The following is a 17,895-nucleotide window of genomic DNA, read 5'->3' as shown; positions in this document are numbered from 1 at the left end:
GCATCTTTTCATGTGTTTGTTAGCCACCTGTATGTCTTCTTTGGGGAAATGTCTGTTTAGGTCTTTTTTGTACTTTTTGATTGGGTTGTTTGTTTTTCTAGTATTGAGTTGTATGAGCTGCTTGTATATTTTGGAAATTAATCCTTTGTCAGTTGTTTCACTTGCTATTATTTTCTCCCATTCTGAGGGTTTTCTTTTCACCTTGCTTATAGTTTCCTTTGCCAAGCAAAAGCCTTTAAGTTTAATCATGTCCCATTTGTTTACTTTTGGTTTTATTTCCAGTACTCTAGGAGGTAGGTCATAGAGAATCTTGATTTATGCCATTGAGTGTTCTGCCTATGTTTTCCTCTAAGAGTTTTATAGTTTCTAGTCTTACATTTAGGTCTTTAATCCATTTTGAGTTTATATTTGTGTTAGGAAGTGTTCTAATTTCATTCTTTTACATGTACCTGTCCAGTTTTCCCAGAACCATTTATTGAAGAGGCTCTCTTTGCTGCATTATATATTCTTGCCTCCTTAGTCAAAAATAAGGTCCCCATAGGTGCATGGGTTTATTTCTGGGCTTTCTATCTTGTTCCATTGGTCTATATTTCTGTTTTTGTGCCATACCACGCTGTCTTGATGACTGTAGCTTTGTAGTATAACCTAAAGTCAGGAAATTTGATTCCTCCAGCTCCATTCTTCTTTGTCAAGACTTCTTTGGCTATTCGGGGTCTTTTGTGTTTCCATATGAATTGTGAAAGTTTTTGTTCTAGTTCTGTAAAAAATGCCATTGGTAATTTGATAAGGATCACATTCAATCTGTAGATTGCATTTGGTAGTACAGTCATTTTCACAATATTGATTCTTCCTACCCAGGAACATGGAAAATCCCTCCATCTGTTTATTTCATCTTCGATTTCTTTCATTAGTGCCTTATAATTTTCTGTGTACAGTTCTTTCATCTCCTTAGGTAAGCTTATTCCTAGATATTTAATTCTTTTTGTTACAATGGTGAATGGGATTGATTCCTTAATTTCTCGTTCTGATTTTTCATTGTTAGGATATAGAAATGCAAGTGATTTCTGTGTATTGATTTTGTATGCTGCAACTTTGCTAAATTCACTGGTTAGCTCTAGTAATTTTCTGATACTATCTTTAGGATTTTCTATGTACAGTATCACGTCATCTGCAGTGAGAGCTTTACTTCTTCTTTTCCGACCTGGCTTTCTTTTATTTATTTTTTCTTTTCTAATTGCTGTAGCTAGGACTTCCAGAACTATGTTGAATAATAGTGGTGAAAGTGGATATCCTTGTTTTATTCCCAACCTTAGGGGGAATTCTTTCAGATTTTCACCATTGAGAATAATGTTTGCTCTAGGCTTATCATATATGGCCTTTACTATGTTGAGGTAGGTTCCTTCTGTGCCCATTTTTTGACGAGTTTTAATCATAAATAGGTGCTGAATTTTGTCAAAGGCTTTTTCTGCATCTATTGAGATGAGCATATGGTTTTTATCTTTCAATTTGTTAATATGGTATATCACATTGATTGATTTCCGTATATTGAAGAATCCTTGCATCCCTGGAATAAACCCAACCTGATCATGGTATATGAGCTTTTTGATGTGTTGCTGAATTCTGTTTGCTAAAATTTTGTTGAGGATTTTTGCATCTATGTTCATCGGTAATATTGGCCTGTAGTTTTCTTTTTGTGTGTTTTCTTTGTCTGGTTTTGGTATCAGGGTGATGGTGGCCTCATAGAATGAATTTGGAAGTGTTCCTTCCTCTGCAATTTTTTGAAAGAGTTTTAGAAGGATAGCCATTAGCTCTTCTATAAAATGTTTGATAGAATCCTGAGCTTTTGTTTTTTGGGAGATTTTTGATCACAGCTTCAATTTCAGTGCTTGTAATTGGGTTGTTCATAATTTCTATTTCTTCCTGGTTTAGTCTTGGAAGATTGAACTTTTCTAAGAATCTGTCCGTTTCCTCCTGGTTATCTATCTTATTGCCATATAGTTATTCATAATAGTCTTTTATAATCCTTTGTATTTCTGCATTGTCTGTTGTAACTTCTCCTTTTTCATTTCTAATTTTGTTGATTTTATTCTTCTCTCTTGTTTTCTTGATGAGTCTGGCTAAGAATTTGTCAATTTTGTGTGTCTTCTCAAAGAACCAGCTTTTAGTTTTATTAATCTTTACTATTGTTTCTTTCATTTCTTTTTCATTTGTTTCTGCTTGGATCTTTATGATTTCTTTTCTTCTACTAATTTTGGGAGTTTTTTGTTTTTCTTTTTCCAGTTGCTTTAGGTGTATAGTTAAAATAACCTTAAAAGTTTTTGCCCAATAAGTTCAGTATCTGAGCTTCCTCATGGACAATTTTGTCAATTCATTTTTTCTCCTTTGAATGGATCATACTTCCCTGATTTTTTGTATGCTTTATAATTTTGTTATTGCTCAAAATTGGACATTCAAATATTATAATGTGTTAACTCTGGAAGCTAGATTCTGCCTCTCCCCCAGGATTTGTTTTTCTTAATTGTTGAAAACTTAACTTGTATTCAGTTAGTGTTTGACCAATTTTTTTGAAATCCAGAAACTAAATAAAGCAAACAAAACCTCTATCTTTCCTTCTCTTTGTGTTCTAGAGCACTGCTTTAAACATGTTGTTGTTCAGTCACTCAGTTGTGTCTGACTCTTTGTGACCCCATGGACTGCAGCACTCCAGGCTTTCCTGTCCTTCACCATCTCCCGGAGGTTGTTCAAACTCATGTCCATTGATTCGATGATGCCATCCAACCATCTTATCATCTGTTGCCCACTTTTCCTGCCCTCAATCTTCCCCAGCACCAGGGTCTTTTTCAAAGAGTCAGTTCTTCACATCCAGTGGCCAAAGCATTGGAGTTTCAGCTTCAGCATCAGTCCTTCCAATGACTATTCAGGACTGATTTATTTTAGGATGTTGGTTTGATCTCCTTGCAGTTCAAGGGATTCTCAAGAGTCTTCTCCAACACCACAGTTCAAAAGCATCGATTCTTCAGTGCTCAGCTGTATTATAGTCCAACTCTCACATCCATACATGACTACTGGAAAAACCATAGCTTTGACTAGATGGACCTTTGCCACCAAAGTGATGCCTCTGTTTTTAATACACTATCTAGATTTGTCATAGCTTTTCTTTCAGGGAGCAGGCATCTTTTAATTTCGTGGCTGCAGTCACTGTCCACAATGATTTTGGAGCCTATGAAAATAAAGTCTGTCACTGTTCCTATTGTTTTCCCATCTATTTGCCATGAAATGATGGGACCGGATACCATGATCTTAGTTTCTTTGAGTGTTGTGTTGAGTTTTAAGCCAGCATTTCACTCTCTTTCACCCTCTTCAAGAGGTTCTTTAGTTCCTCTTCACTTTCTGCCATTTAGAGTGGTAATCTGTGTATCTGAGATTGATGATATTTCTTCTGGCAATCTTGATTCCAGCTTGTGGTTCATCCAGCCCAGCATTTCACATAATATATTCTGCTTACAAGTCAAATAAGCAGGTGACAGCATACAGCCTTGATGACCCCTTTCCCAATTTTGAATGAGTCTATTGTTACAAGTCTGGTTCTAACTGTTGCTTCTTGATCTGCATACACATTGCTCAGTAGACAGGTAAGGTGGCCTGGTATTTCCATCTCTTTGCGCCTAATGATTTAAAACTCTGTCAGCCCTCACTTCCTGCTTGCCCTGAGCCTGGAGAGCAGCCAACTGTAAAAGCTTAGGGTCTTCTCAGGTCTTTTCTGAACTGGGCATGGATGTTGCTTTCTGAATTTTCCCATATACACAGACACTTTTGAATTGTCCTAATTTCCCAAAGAATCTCTCCCTGGTTTTCCTCCCAGTCCTTCGGCAGTCTATTGTACATCTCAGCCTTAATCTTTTGTCCACAGGAAACTGGATTTTTTGTTTGTCTTACAGAGTTCTCAGCAGTGCTTGTCACACATACCCTCTTCCCCGTGTGGGTTCCAAGTGAATAAAAAAACAGAGATAGTGCTGTGCAGCAGTCCTTCTATTACCCCCCAGACAGGTTAGGACAGACAAACACAATAATTTGTGAATAAGCTCTGTTCTGCTCCCTCTGGAACCAGGGACAGAGCGCCACAGTGGGAGTAGAGGCTGCTGATGTCAAGATTGCTGCTGAGCCAGGGAGGGGATGTAGCAAGAACAAGTAAAAATGCCACAAAGCTTTCTTGCCATTTTTAAGTTGCCTTTTTCCTAATTCAGCATTTGTTTGGTTGCTATAAACTTTCGACCCTTTTCAAAAGTTCTGGAGAAGCTGATTCTCACAGTTGCTGCTTGTGTTTTCAGTGTTTATGTGGAGGGATAGGAGTTTGGAGCTGCCCACTCTGCCATTTTGCTGACACCACCGATGCTCAGGGATGACTCATTTCTCAACTTCTGTGTCTCAGTTGTTTTTTCTGTACAGGAGAGGAGATAGGTAGCTTGTAGTGAGGCTTCCCTTTTGAGAAAAATGACCGATAAAACAAAACAAAAAAAAAGCCTAACCCAGAAGTCTGTCAACTGAAAAAAACACACAGCCTAAAAGTTGAGAATTACAGTTTATTTGAGGCTGTTGCTAAGGACTGTATCATGTAAACAGCCTCTCAGATGCTTTGTGGAAGTTTCCAAAGAGGTAAGGGAGGAGCCAGGATATAAAGGAGACTTTGCTGGGGGGAAAAAAATGTAGTTGAACATGAAGAGATTACTGCTGTTGCCAGTGAATTTGAGATTCTTGCTTTGTTGTGCAAGAATTTGGAGATGAAGTGATAGGTAAGAAGTGTATTTATTTAGAGGGAAATACATTCTGTAGGCAGAGTGTGGGCCATCTCAGAAGGCAAGAGAGCATGAGCTTTCAAATGTGGCATGGTTAGTTTTTATGGGCTGGGGTAATTTCATAGGCTAATGAGTGGGAAGATTATTCTAATTATTTTGGGGAAAATGGTGGGGATTTCCAGGAATTGGGCCACTGCCCAGTTCTTGGTCTTTGGTGGTTAGCCTCAGAACTGTCATGGTGCTGGGGGACGTGTCTTTTAGCATGCTAATGTATCACAGGTTGTGTATAATGAGACTCAAGGTCTGCTGAAAGCCGCATCTTCCACCATATTGAACCTAGTTGATTCTAGCCAGTCTGTGTCAGGTCCTATGGCTCTGTCGTTCTTTTAAAGGTTGTGCCCTGTCCCCTTTCCTCCTGTTTCCCTGTTAATCACACACACACACAAAACCCAGGCATTCAAGTTCATAACTTTGGTGCCTATCTATGTATGGGAAGATGCAAGAGTCTAGTTTCATTGAAATTATTCCTCTGATATTCATTTTAAGTATTTAGGGCCAATAGCCTATTTTTTCCCATCTTGAATGTCCCTCGGGGTTTACCACTGGTGGTAGCTGCCATGACTGATGGCTTGATGGTGGCATTCTTTGTTTGCTAAAATGGCTGACAACATTTTTTTTTTTTTGGTCTATAAGCCAAAGACCTTTCTGTGTTGGGCTTTGTGTCCACATTGGCCATGATCATGAATGACCTCTCCCCAAAAGGAGCTGTAGGCATCTATCAGTTTGTTTGTTTACGATTAGTACTTTTTGGTTTCTGTGCAAGTAGATCATGAAGATATTCTTCTGTGTTTTTTTCTAGGAACTTTGTAGTTTAAGCTCTTAACTTAATTCTGAGGCCCATTGCAAATTAATTATTTGGTGTGATATAGGTGTTAAGATTCATTTTCCCCCCTTTCATTTATTCAATAGTTCCAGCATCACTTGTTGAAAAGATGATCCTTTCCCTACTACACAGCTCTGGCACATTAGTCAAAAGTCATTTAACTGTGTATGTTTGGACCTAAATTTGGACTCCCTATTCTGTAGCATTTATCTAGTTATCTTTCCTTATGCCAGTATCACAGAGTTTTGATGAAAGCTTTACAGCAAACTTTGCAATCAGGTGGCATGGACCATTCAACTGTGCTTAAATTGACCTATGTCAATTACCATATACAATTTAAGATAAACTTATCAAAGTTACTAAAGTGTTTGTGGTATTTTTATTGTTATAGATATATTTAGGGAGAATCAACATCATGATAATGTTAAGTGCTCCAATACATAAACGTGTTACAACTCTCTGTTTATTTAGGTCACTTACTTTTTCATAGTGTTTTATAATTCCCAGCGCAGAGATCTTGCATGCCTTTTGTTAAATTTATTATTACCTATTCAGGATTTCTTTATATTACTGTTATTATAAATTCAAAATTTTCATCTTCTAATTGTTGCAAGTATGTAAATACACACACACACACACACACACACACACACACACATATACATATTTTTTCCTTCCTCTGTATATTGCCCTATGTCCCGTGGCTTTGTTAAATAGTTCCAGTAGTTGCTCCTTAGTATTCCTTAGGGTCTTCCATGTTAAAAAAAAAAAAAAAGCTTTCTGCAAATAATGACAGTTTTACTTGTTCCTTTCCAATCATGCTTTTTTATTTCTTTATGACACGATTTAGAACCATTAATACAAAATCAAATAGAAGTGTGATGGGGGTTGACTTGTTCTCAGGTTTGAAGTAGGGGCGTCCACTATTTCACCATTGTCTATGATACTAGTTTTAGATTTTTTATAGATGTTTTCATCAAATGGAGGAAATTTTTTTCTATTCCGAGTTGTTGTTATTTTTTTTTTTTGAGAATTTCTGACCTTGAATGAGTGGAATTTTGTTGAATTTTTTTCTTCAGTTACTTAGATCATAATGATAGTCCCCTTTTTCTCCATTATTATGGTAAACTATACTGATTTGTTGAATGTTGAACCAACCTTGCATCTTTGGAATAAATCCACTTGGCCCTGATATATTGTCCAGGTTTTTGTTTTTGTAGTGCTGGATTTGAGTTGGTCACATTTTGTTAATGACTTTTGCATATGTATTAATGAGCAATATAGATCTGTAAACTTATTTTCTTATTTTTGTCATTTGTTTTGGTGTCATACTTATATTGGCCCTTGAAATATAGTAGTTAAGTGTTTCCTCTTTATTTTTTGAAGGAATTGGTATTGGAATCTTTAAATGTTTGAATTCACCATTTAAACTCTCTGGTCCTAGAGGTTTTTTTGATAATGAATTCATTTTACTTAATGGGTATGGAGTTATTCAGATTTTATATTCTCATATCTGTTTTGGTAAATTCTATATTTGAAGGACATCATCCATTCCAGCTAAACTATCAAATTTATTGTCATAAGTCCTCCAAATATTCCCTTATTAGTTGTTTAATGCCTATAGGATCTGTAGTGACCCTCTTTTCTTCATTGTAGTGATACCCTCCCCAGTTTCTTTTTTTTTTCTGGATGGTAACCTTAGGTGTTTTTTTTTTTTTTAATATAGTTGATTTACAATATTGCATTAATTTCAGGTAAGCAATATAGTGGTTCAATATTTTTATAGATTGTAGCCCATTTAAAGTTATTAGAAAATAATGGCTATGTTTTTCCTGTGTTATAGAATATATCCCTGTTACTTACATATTTTATAACAGTAATTTGTGTCTTTTAATCCCATACCCCATCTTGACCCTCCCCTCTTCCCTCTTTCCACTGGTAGCCACTAGTTTCTTCTGTATACCTGCAACTCTGTTTCTGTTTTGTTATTCATTTTTCAGAATTCACATATAAATACTAATGTAGAGTATTTGTCTTTATTACACCAAGCATAATATTCTCTTGGGTCAATCCATGTTGTTGCAAATGGTTGAATTCAATTCTTTTACTTAGATGAGTAATATTCCTGTGTGTGTGTGTGTGTGTGTGTGTGTGTGTGTAGCACACCTTATGTATCCATTCATCTCTTGATGGATACTGAGGTTGCTTCTGTATCTTGGTTATTGTAAATAGTGCTACTGTGAATATTTGGGTGTGTGTATCTTTTTGAATTAGTGTTTTCATATTCTCTGAATATATACCCAGCAGTGGCTTTGCTGAATCATACAGTAGTGCTAATTTTAGTTTTTTAAGGAAATTACATACTGTTTTCCATAGTGGCTATACCAATTTGAAATCTCACCAACAGTATACTGGAGTTCCCTTTTCTCTACACCCTCACCAATGTTTGTATACTTTTGATGGTGGCCAGTTTTAGACAGGTGTGAAGTAATATCTCATTGTGTGTTTTGATTTACATTTCTCTGATGATAAGTAATGTTGAGGATTTTTATTCATGTGCCTGCTGGCCATCTGTATATCTTCTTTGAAAAATGTCAGTTCAGATTTTCTGCCCATCTTCTAACTGGGTTCTTGGTTTTTTGATATTCAGTTATAGTAAATGTTTATAAATTTGGACACTAACCATTAATCTGTCATATCATTTACAAATGTTTTCTTTGGTTGTAGATTGCCTTTGCAGTACAAAATCTCTTAAGTTTAATTTGGTCCCATTTTTCTATTTTTGCTTTTATATCCTTTACCTTAGGAGACTGATCCAAAGAAATATTAGTACAATTTACGTCAAAGTGTTTACCATCAATGTTCTCTTCTAGAAGTGTTATTATTTCATGTCTTAAATTTAGGTCTTTGAGCCATTTTATTTTTGTATATAGTGTGATGCAGTGTTCTAATTACTTTGTTTTATATGTAGCTGTCCAGTTTTCCCAGCCCAATTTGTTGAAGAAACTGTCTTTTCTTCATTGTATATTCTTGCCTTCTTTGTTCTGGATTAATTGGCCGTAGATGTGTGGGTTTATTTCTGAGTTCTCTATTCTGTTCCATTGGTCTATGTATCTGTTTCTGTGCCAGTAGCATGCTGTTTTGATTACTGTGGCTTTGTACTGTAGTCTGAAGTCTGGATGAGTTAAACCTCCAGCTTTGTTCTTTCTTTTTTCAGGATTGCTTTGACAATTTGGGATCTTCTGTGGCTCCATGTAAATTTTTTGTTCTAGTTTGGTCTAGGATTATTTGTTCTAGTTATGTGAAAAATATCCTGGCTATTTTTATACTGGTTATATTAAATCTAGGATTCCTTAGTGGCTCAGATGGTAAAGCCTGTGTCTGCAATGCAGGAGCCCTGGGTTTGATCCCTGGATTAGGAAGATCCCCTGGAGAAGGAAATGGCAACCCCACTCCAGTATCCTTGCCTGGAAAATCCTATGGAGCCTGGTGGGCTACAGTCCATGGGGTTGCAAAGAGTCAGACACGACTGAGCAACTTCACTTCACTTCATATTAAATCTATAGATTGCTATGGATAGTATCTTCATTTAAACAATATTAATTCTTCCAACCCAAGAACACAGGATATCTTTCCATTGCTTTATATCATTTTCAAATTCTTTCATAAGTATATAGTATAGTTTCAAAGTATAATTGTTTCACATCTTTGGTGAAGTTTATTTCTAGGTATTTTATTCTTTTTGGTGTGATTGTAAATGGGATTGTTTCCTTAATTTCTCTTTCTGATAGTATTTGTGTGTACTTGTGTACAAAAGCAACAGATTCCTATATATTAATCTTGTGTCTGACTACTGAGTTAATTTATTATTTTCAATAGCTTTTGGTGGAGATGTTAGGGTTTTATATATATATATATAGCATCATCTCATCTGCAAATAGTGACAATTTTACTTCTTCCCTTCCAGTTTGGATGCCCTTTCCCCATTTTTCTTGTCTAATTGCTCTTGTTAGAATTTCCAATAATTTGCTAAATATATGTGGAAAGAGTGGACATTTTTGTCTTGTTTCTGATTTTACAGGAAACGTTTTCAGTTTTTTACCACTGAATATAATGTTAGTTGTGGGTTTGTCATAGATGGCCTTTATTATGTTGGCACTTTGATGAGAGTTTTTAATCATGAAAGGATGTTGAATTTTGTCAAATGCTTTTCTCTGTTGAGATAATTGTGTAATTTTTATCCTTTCACTTGTTAATCTGGTGTAACAGAGATTGATTTATGAACAATCCTTAGAATAAATCCCACTTGATTATGGTGTGTAATCTTTTTTTTTTTATTGTTGGATTCAGTTTGCTAATATGTTGTTCAGGGTGTTTGCATCTATATTCATAAAAAATACTGGCCTATAATTTTCTTTTTTATCTTTGTCTGGTGTTGGATATCAGGGTAATGGTAGCCTCACAGAATCAATGTGGAAATGTTCTGTCCCTTTTCAACATTTTGGAATATTTTGAAAAGTATGGGTATTAACTCTTCTTTATATGTTTGGTAGGATTCTCCTGTGAAGCCGTCTGGTTCAGGACTTTTGTTTGTTGTGATATTTTTATTATCAATTCCATTTACTACAGGTGACTGGTATGTTCAGACTGTCAATTTCTTCCTGATTCAGTCTTGGAAGTTTGTATGATTTTAGAAATGTGTCCATTTCTTCTAGGTTGTCAAATTTGTTGGTATTAAACTGTTCGTGGTATTCTTTTACAATTTTTTAATTAAATTTTTTAATTTAATAACCATTGGTTATTTCCTGTTTTGATACCTCTGTCATTTCTTGTTTTGTTGATTTGGGCCCACTCTCTTTCCTTCTTGATGAGATTGGCTAAGATTGACTAAAGGTTTATCAATTTTGTTTATCTTTTCAAAGAACAACCTCTTGGTTCCATTGTCTTTTTTTTCTTTAGTTTTGATCTCTATGTTATATATTTCCTCTCTGATCTTTGTTATTTCCTTCTTTCTGCTGACTAGGGGCTTCATTTGTTCTTTTTCTGTTTTCTTTAGATGGAAGGTTAGGTTGTTTATTTGAGATTTTTCTTTTGTTTCAAGTATTGCTATAAACTTAACTCTGAGAAGTGCTTTTGCTGCATCCCATAGATTTTTTGATGGTTGTGTTTCCATTTACGTTTGTTAGGTTATTTTCTGATTTCCTCAATGATTTCTTCATTGACCCATTGATGTTTTTAGTTGTATGTTTCCATGTGTTTGCACTTTTCTCACTTTTCTTTCTGTAATTAGTTTTTCCTTTCATACCATTATGCTTGATATAATTTCTATCTTGTTAAATTTGTTGAAACTTGTTTTGTCCTGATGTGATCTCTTCTGGAAAATGTTCCATGTGCACTTGAAAATAATGAGTATTCTGCTGGTTTTGGATGGATGTCCTGTATGTACCAAGTTCAACGGATCTATTGTTCATTTAAGACCACTATTGCATTATTGATTTTTTGCCTAAATAATATGTCCATTATACAAGTGAAGTGTTAAAGTCCCCTATTTTATTGTTTTGTCACTTTCTCCTGTTGCATCTGTCAGTATTTGCTCTATGTATCAGGTGCATATATGTTAATGAGGGTAGTATCCTCTTCTTGTATTGATTCCTTTGTCACTATATAATGCTTTGTCTTCTGTTATTGTTGTTGTTCAGTTGCTCCATCATGTCCCACTCTTTGCTACCCCATGAACTGCAGCACGCCAGGATTCCCTGTCCTTCACCATCTCCTAGAGTTTGTTCAACTCATGTCCATTGAGTCAGTGATGCCATCCAACTGTCTCATCCTCTATCGTCCGTTTAGCCCTTGCCTTCAATCTTTCCCAGCCTCAGGGCCTTTTCCAGTGAGTCAGCCTCTTCACATCAGGTGGCCAAAGTGTTAGAACTTCAGCATCAGCCCTTTCAATGAATATTCAGGGTTTGATTTCCTTTAGGATTGGGTGGTTTGATCTGCTTGCAGTCCAAGGGACTCTCAAGAATCTTTCCTAACACCACAGTTTGAAAGCACTGATTCTTTGGTGCTCAACCTTCTTTATGGTCCAACTCTCACATCTGTACATGACGAGTGGAAAAGCCATAGCTTTGACTTACTTTTGTTGGCAAAGTAATGTCTCTGCTTTTTTTTAATATGCTATCTAGGTTTGCCATAGCTTTTCTTCCAAGGAGCAAGCATCTTTTAATTCCATGGCTGCAGTCACCATCTGCAGTGATTTTGGAGCCCAAGAAAATAGTCTGTCACTATTTCCATTTTTTCCCCATCTACTTGCCACATTAAAAAAACTAAGATTGTGGCATCTGGCCCCATTACTGCATGGCAAATAGAAGGGGAAAAGGTGGAAGTAGTGACAGATTTCTTCTCCTTGGGCTCCAAAGTAACTGCAGATGGTGACTGAAGCCATGAAATCAGAAGATGATTGCTTCTTGCCAGGCAAAAAAAAAAAAAAAAAAAGTGACACCGAGACAGTGTGTTGAAAAGTGGAGACATTACTCTGCCAACAAAGGTCTGTGTAGTGAAGGCTATGGTCTTTGCAGTGGTCATGTACAGTTGTGAGAGCTGGACTGCAAAGAAGGCAGAATGCCAAAGAATTGATGCCTTCGAACTGTGCTGGAGAAGACTCCTGAAAGTCCCCTGGACAGCAAGGAAGTCAAACCAGTCAATCTTAAGGGAGATCAACCCTGAATATTCACTGGGAAGACTGATGCTAAAGCTGAAGCTCCAATGTTTTGGTCATCTGATCCAAACAGATGACTCACTGGAAAAGTCCCTGATGCTGGGAAAAATTGAGGGTAGAAGGAGAAGAGGGAGTCAGAGGATGAGATGGCTGGATGGCATCACTGATGCAATGCACATGAACTTGGGCAAACTCTGGGAGATGGTGAGGGACATGGAGGCCTGGCATTCTGCAGCCCATGTGGTCACAAAGAGATGGACATGACTTGAGTGACTGAACAACAACAACAACAATTTGCCATGAAGTGATGGAACTGGATGCCATGATGTTAATTTTTTGACTGTTGAATTTTAGTCCAGCTTTTTTACTCTCCTCTTTCACCTTCATCAATAGGATCTTTAGGTGGCATAAGGATGGTGTCATCTGCATATCTGAGGTTATTGATATTTCTCCATACAATCTTGATTCCAGCTTGTGCTTCATCCAGCCCAGTATTTTGCGAGATGTACTCTGCATATATGTTAAATAAGCAGAGTGACAGTATACAGCCTTGACATACTCCAATCCCAGTTTGGGACCAGTCCATTGCTACATGTCTGGTTCTAACTGCTTCTTGACCTGCACACAGTTTTCTCAGGAGGCAGGTCAGGTGGTCTGGTATTCCCATCTCTTTAAGAATTTTCCACAGTTTGTTGTGATCTACACAAAGGCTTTAGCGTGGTCAATGAGGCAATGGCATTCTCTTGCTTTTTCTATGACGCAAGAGATGTTGGCAATTTGATCTCTGGTTCCTCTACCTTTTCTAAATCCAGCTTGTACATCTGGAAGTTCTTGGTTCCCATACTGTTGAATCCTAGCTTGAAGAATTTTGAGCATTACCTTACTAGCATGTGAAATGAGTACAATTGTGTGGTAGTTTGAACGTTCTTTGGCATTATCCTTCCAGTCCTGAGGCCACTGCTGAGTTTTCCAAATTTGCTGGCATATTGATACAGCACTTTCACAGCAGCATCTTTTAGGATTTGAAATAGCTCAACTGGAATTCCATCACCTCTACTAGCTTTGTTCGTAGTGATGCTTCCTAAGGCCCACTTGACTTCGCATTCCAGAATATTTGGCCCTAGGTGAGTGATCACAACATAGTGGTTACCCAGGTCATTAAGAGGTTTTTGTACAGTTCCATGTATGCTTGCCACCTCTTGTTAATATGTTCTGCTTCTGTTAGGTCCATACCATTTCTGTCCTTTATTGTGCCCATCTTTGCATGAAATGCTCCCTTAGTATCCCTAATTTTCTTGAAGAAATCTCTAGTCTTTCCCATTCTACCTTCTAGTTTTCCCCTATTTCTTTGCATTGTTCACTTAGGAATGCTTTCTTATCTTTCCTAGCTATTCTTTGGTACTCTGCATTCAGATGGATATATCTTTCCTTTCTCCTTTGTTTTTTGTTTCTCTTTTTTCAGCTATTTGTAAGTCCTCCTCAGACAACCATTTTGCCTTTTTGCAGTTCTTTTTCTTGGAGATGGTTTTGATCATTGCCTCCTGTACAGTGTTACAAACCTCCGTCCATAGTTCTTCAGGCACTCTGTCTATCAGATCTAATCCCTTGAATTTATTTGTCATTTCCACTGTACAATTGTAAGGGATTTGATTTAGGTCATATCTGAATGGTGTAGTGTGTTTCCCTAGTTTCTTCAATTCAAGTCTGAATTTTGCAATAAGGAGCTCATGATCTGACTGTATAGAGCTTCTCCATCTTCAGCTGCAAAGAATATGATCAGCCTGGTTTTGATTTTGACCATCTGGTGATGTCCATGTGTAGAGTCATCTCTTGTGTTCTTGGAAGAGGGTGTTTGCTATGACCAGTGCATTCTCTTGGCAAAACTCTGTTGGCCTTTGCCCTGCTTTGTTTTGTACTCCAAGGGCAAATTTGCCTGTTACTCCAAGTATCTCTTGACTTCCTACTTGTGCATTCCAGTCCCCTATGATGGAAGGGACATCTTTCTTTGGTGTTAGTTCTAGGAGGTCTTGTAGGTCTTCATAGAACCATTCAACTTCAGCTTCTTCAGCATTAGTGGTTGGGGCATAGACTTGGATTACTGTGATATTGAATGGTTTGCCTTGGAAACGAATCTAGATCATTCTGTCGTTTTTGAGATTGCACCCAAGTATTGCAGTTTGGACTCTTTTATTGACTGTCAGGGCTACTCCATTTCTTCTAAGGGATTCTTGCCCACCTTAGTAGATACAATGGTCATCTGAATTAAATTCTCCCAACCCAATCCATTTTAGTTCACTGATTCCAAAAATGTCAATGTTTACTCTTGCCACCTCCTAGTTGACCACTTCCAATTTACCTTGATTCGTGAACCTAACATTCCAGGTTCCTATGCAGTACTGTTCTTTATAGCATTGGACTTTACTTTCACCACCAGACACATCCATAACTGGGCATTGTTTCCACTTTGGCTTAGCCTCTTCATTCCTTCTGGAGTTATTTCTCAGCTCTTCTTCCATAGCATATTGGGTACTCACTGATCTGGTACCCAATATGGTACATCTTTCAGTGTCCTGTCTTTTTGCCTTTTCATACTATTAATGGGGTTCTCAAGGCAAGAATGTTGAAGTGGTTTGCCATTCCCTTCTCCAGTGGACCATGTTTTGTCAAAACTCCCCACCATGACCTGTCTGTCTTGGGTGGCCCTACATGCATGGCTTGTAGTTTCATTGAGTCAGATAAGGCTGTGACCCATGTGATCAGTTTGGTTAGTTTTCTGTTATTGTGTATTTTATCTAATAAAAAATATTATTACCCCCAATTTTTTTGTCATTTTAATTTGCATGAAATATTTTTCTATGCCTTCATTTTCAGTCTGTGTGTGTCTTTAGTTCTGCAGTGAGTCTTTTGTAAACAGAGTATCGATGGGCCTTTTATCTAACCAACCCACCCTGTATCTTTTGATGGGAGCATTTAGTCCATTGACATTTAAGGTAGTTGTCAGTTTGTACTTACCACCATACTGTTTCTTGTTTTCTGTTTGTTTTTGTAGTTCTCTGTTCTTCTTTGTTTAGTTTCCTCCCTTGTAGTTTGTGACAATTTTTTTAACGGTGTGCTTGTGTTCCTTTCCTGTTTTTGTGTATCTGTTGTAGATTTTTGATCTGTGGTTACCCTGGGGTTTATATATAACTATATCTGTTTTTTGAAACAGGTAGTCCTTTAAGTTCAAGCATTTTAAAAATCCAGCTTTTTATTCCCTTCCCCCAAACTTAGTGTTTTTGATGTCATATTTTACATCTTGTTTATCCCATTACTGATTATTGTAGTTACACTTAATTTTATAATTTTTTTGATGTTTCACTATTCTTGCCAGTTTGAGCGGTTGATAATCAGACTTCCTTTTATATTTGCCTTTACTAGTGGGATTTTTCCTTTCCTGTAGAGATTTCCTTCTTATTACAGACTTATCCTTTCCTCCAGAGACGCTCCTTTAACATGTCTTTTACAGTTGGCCTGATACTGATGGACTCAAAATTTCTCTATCTCTTTTTCAGTCTAAATGACAGTTTTCTGGATAGAGTACCCTATGTTGCAGGTTTTCTTCTTCAGCATTTTAAGTATATCATGCCACTTTTTTCTGGCCTACAACAGTGTGCCAGAAAAAAATCAGCTAATAGCTTTATGGTGATTCCCTTGTATATGATTCTTTGTTTTTCTTGTGCTGCTTTTAGAATTCTCTCTTTAACTTCTGCCATTTTAGTTATGGTATAGACATATATGTGTGGATCTGTTTGGGTTCATCTATTTGGGAACCTCTGTGCTTCATGTACCTACATAATCCATTTCCTTCTTCAGACTTGGGAAATTTTTTACCCATAATTTCATTATATACATTCTTCACCTCCTTTTCTCTTTCTGGACCCCTTTACTGTGAATATTGGTATACTTGGTATTATCCAGAAATTCCTTAAAATGAGACCCTAAAAATGGTCTCATTTTTAAAAATTTATTCTTCTTTTTGCCATTCTGATTGAGTGATTTCCATTATTATTTCTTCCAAATCACTTACAGGGTCTGTAATACCTAGTCTGCTATTCATTCCTTCTAGTGTGTTTTTCATTTCAGTTGTATATAACTCAGTTCTGACTGGATCTTTCTCTGTATTTTCTAATTCCTCATCAAAATTCTCACTGTGCTCATCTATTCTTTTCCCTAATTCAGTTAGTATTCTTACTACTAATGCTTTGAATTCTTTATCTAATAAATTGTTTATTTCTGTTTCATTTGTTGTTTTTCAGGGGTTTTCTCTTGCTTTTTCAATTGAGATATATTCATCTTTTTTCATTTTGCTTATGATCGTTTCTCTGTCTCTCTGAAATTGCTGAGACAGTTACCTATTGTGATCCTGAAGGGGTGTCCTTATGTGGGAGCATCCCTATACTGCCTGTGTGTGCTCAATGGCTTTGTTGGGAGAGCTGGATTTGATGTGAACACAAGTCATGCCTGTCCTCAGGCTGTGCTGGCAGTTATCACCTTGGTTGGAGGTGGGTCTGAAGAAGGAGGGGCTAAGACAGTAACCTTTTTTCATTGGAAAAGACCCTGATGCTAGGAAAGATTTGAAGATGGGAGAAGGGGACGACAGAGGATGAGATGGTTGGTTGGCATCACCGACTCGATGGACATGAATTTGAGTAAGCTCCAGGAGTTGGTGATGGACAGGGAAGCCTGGCGTGCTGCAGTCCATGGGGTCGCAAAGAGACGGACATGACTGAGCAACTGAACTGAACTGAAGACAGTAACAGGATGTGAGATAGGGCTTTCTCTCTGCTCAGTGACTGTCACGTCCCTGTTGGGGACGGGGTCTGATCCCAAGTTTTGGAAACCGAGCCCCAAGGTTCAGGCCCAAGCAGATTCAGTTCCCTTTAAGTGTGTGCTCTTCCCACTCAAGACACCAGTGCCCTTGTCTCCAAGAGGACCAGTGCTGGAGCAGGAAAGGCTGACAGGGTATTTGACAAGGGTCAGTTCAGAGGGTGTGATGATCGGGCCAGTATGAGAGATGTGTCTGCTTCTGATGCACTGCCTGTGCACTGCCAGGCTTCCTCCCTCAGCTCAGATGCTGCTTGGAGTTTGAGCCGCTACAGGGTTCCATGGTCATCACAGCCATCCCTGCAGTGTGGAGCTGCAATGTGAGGCAGATCAGTGCTGCAACATTCACTCAGGTCAGGCTGGGATGTGTGCTGTGCTGGTGCTTTCATGGGAAACCAGTCAGCCAACCTCATGGTTTCAATCTGCCATTTCCGCCCCACTTTGCAAGCAAACAGCCATTCCCTCACTTCTCATGGGCAGAGTCCGGGTTTTCCACAGCCCTCCTGTTAGTCCCACTGGCCCTCTGATCAGCCAGCAGAATTCCTCTTCCTTTTGTCAGACCCCAGGGCTGGGGAACTCAATAAGTGGCTCAGACTGCTCACTCCCTAGGGGAGAGTTCTCCCATATAATCTCCCTTTTCC

General features: G+C 37.7%; 1 long non-coding RNA gene across 1 annotated transcript in view; it reads left to right on the top strand.

The window, feature by feature from the left end:
* The first annotated feature begins 4,716 nt into the window (after positions 1-4,716).
* The window catches only part of LOC139034711 (uncharacterized), a 38,245-nt gene continuing 25,066 nt past the window's right edge, over positions 4,717-17,895 (top strand). The window contains exon 1 of the long non-coding RNA XR_011487209.1: positions 4,717-4,790. This is a non-coding gene — a long non-coding RNA (uncharacterized lncRNA). The remainder of the gene's footprint in view (positions 4,791-17,895) is intronic.

This window comes from Odocoileus virginianus, chromosome 4 (genome assembly GCF_023699985.2).
Source record: "Odocoileus virginianus isolate 20LAN1187 ecotype Illinois chromosome 4, Ovbor_1.2, whole genome shotgun sequence".
Taxonomy (NCBI): Eukaryota; Metazoa; Chordata; class Mammalia; order Artiodactyla; family Cervidae; genus Odocoileus; species Odocoileus virginianus.
Note: the sequence above shows the minus strand (reverse complement) of the source record. Positions and strands in the feature narration are given on the sequence as shown.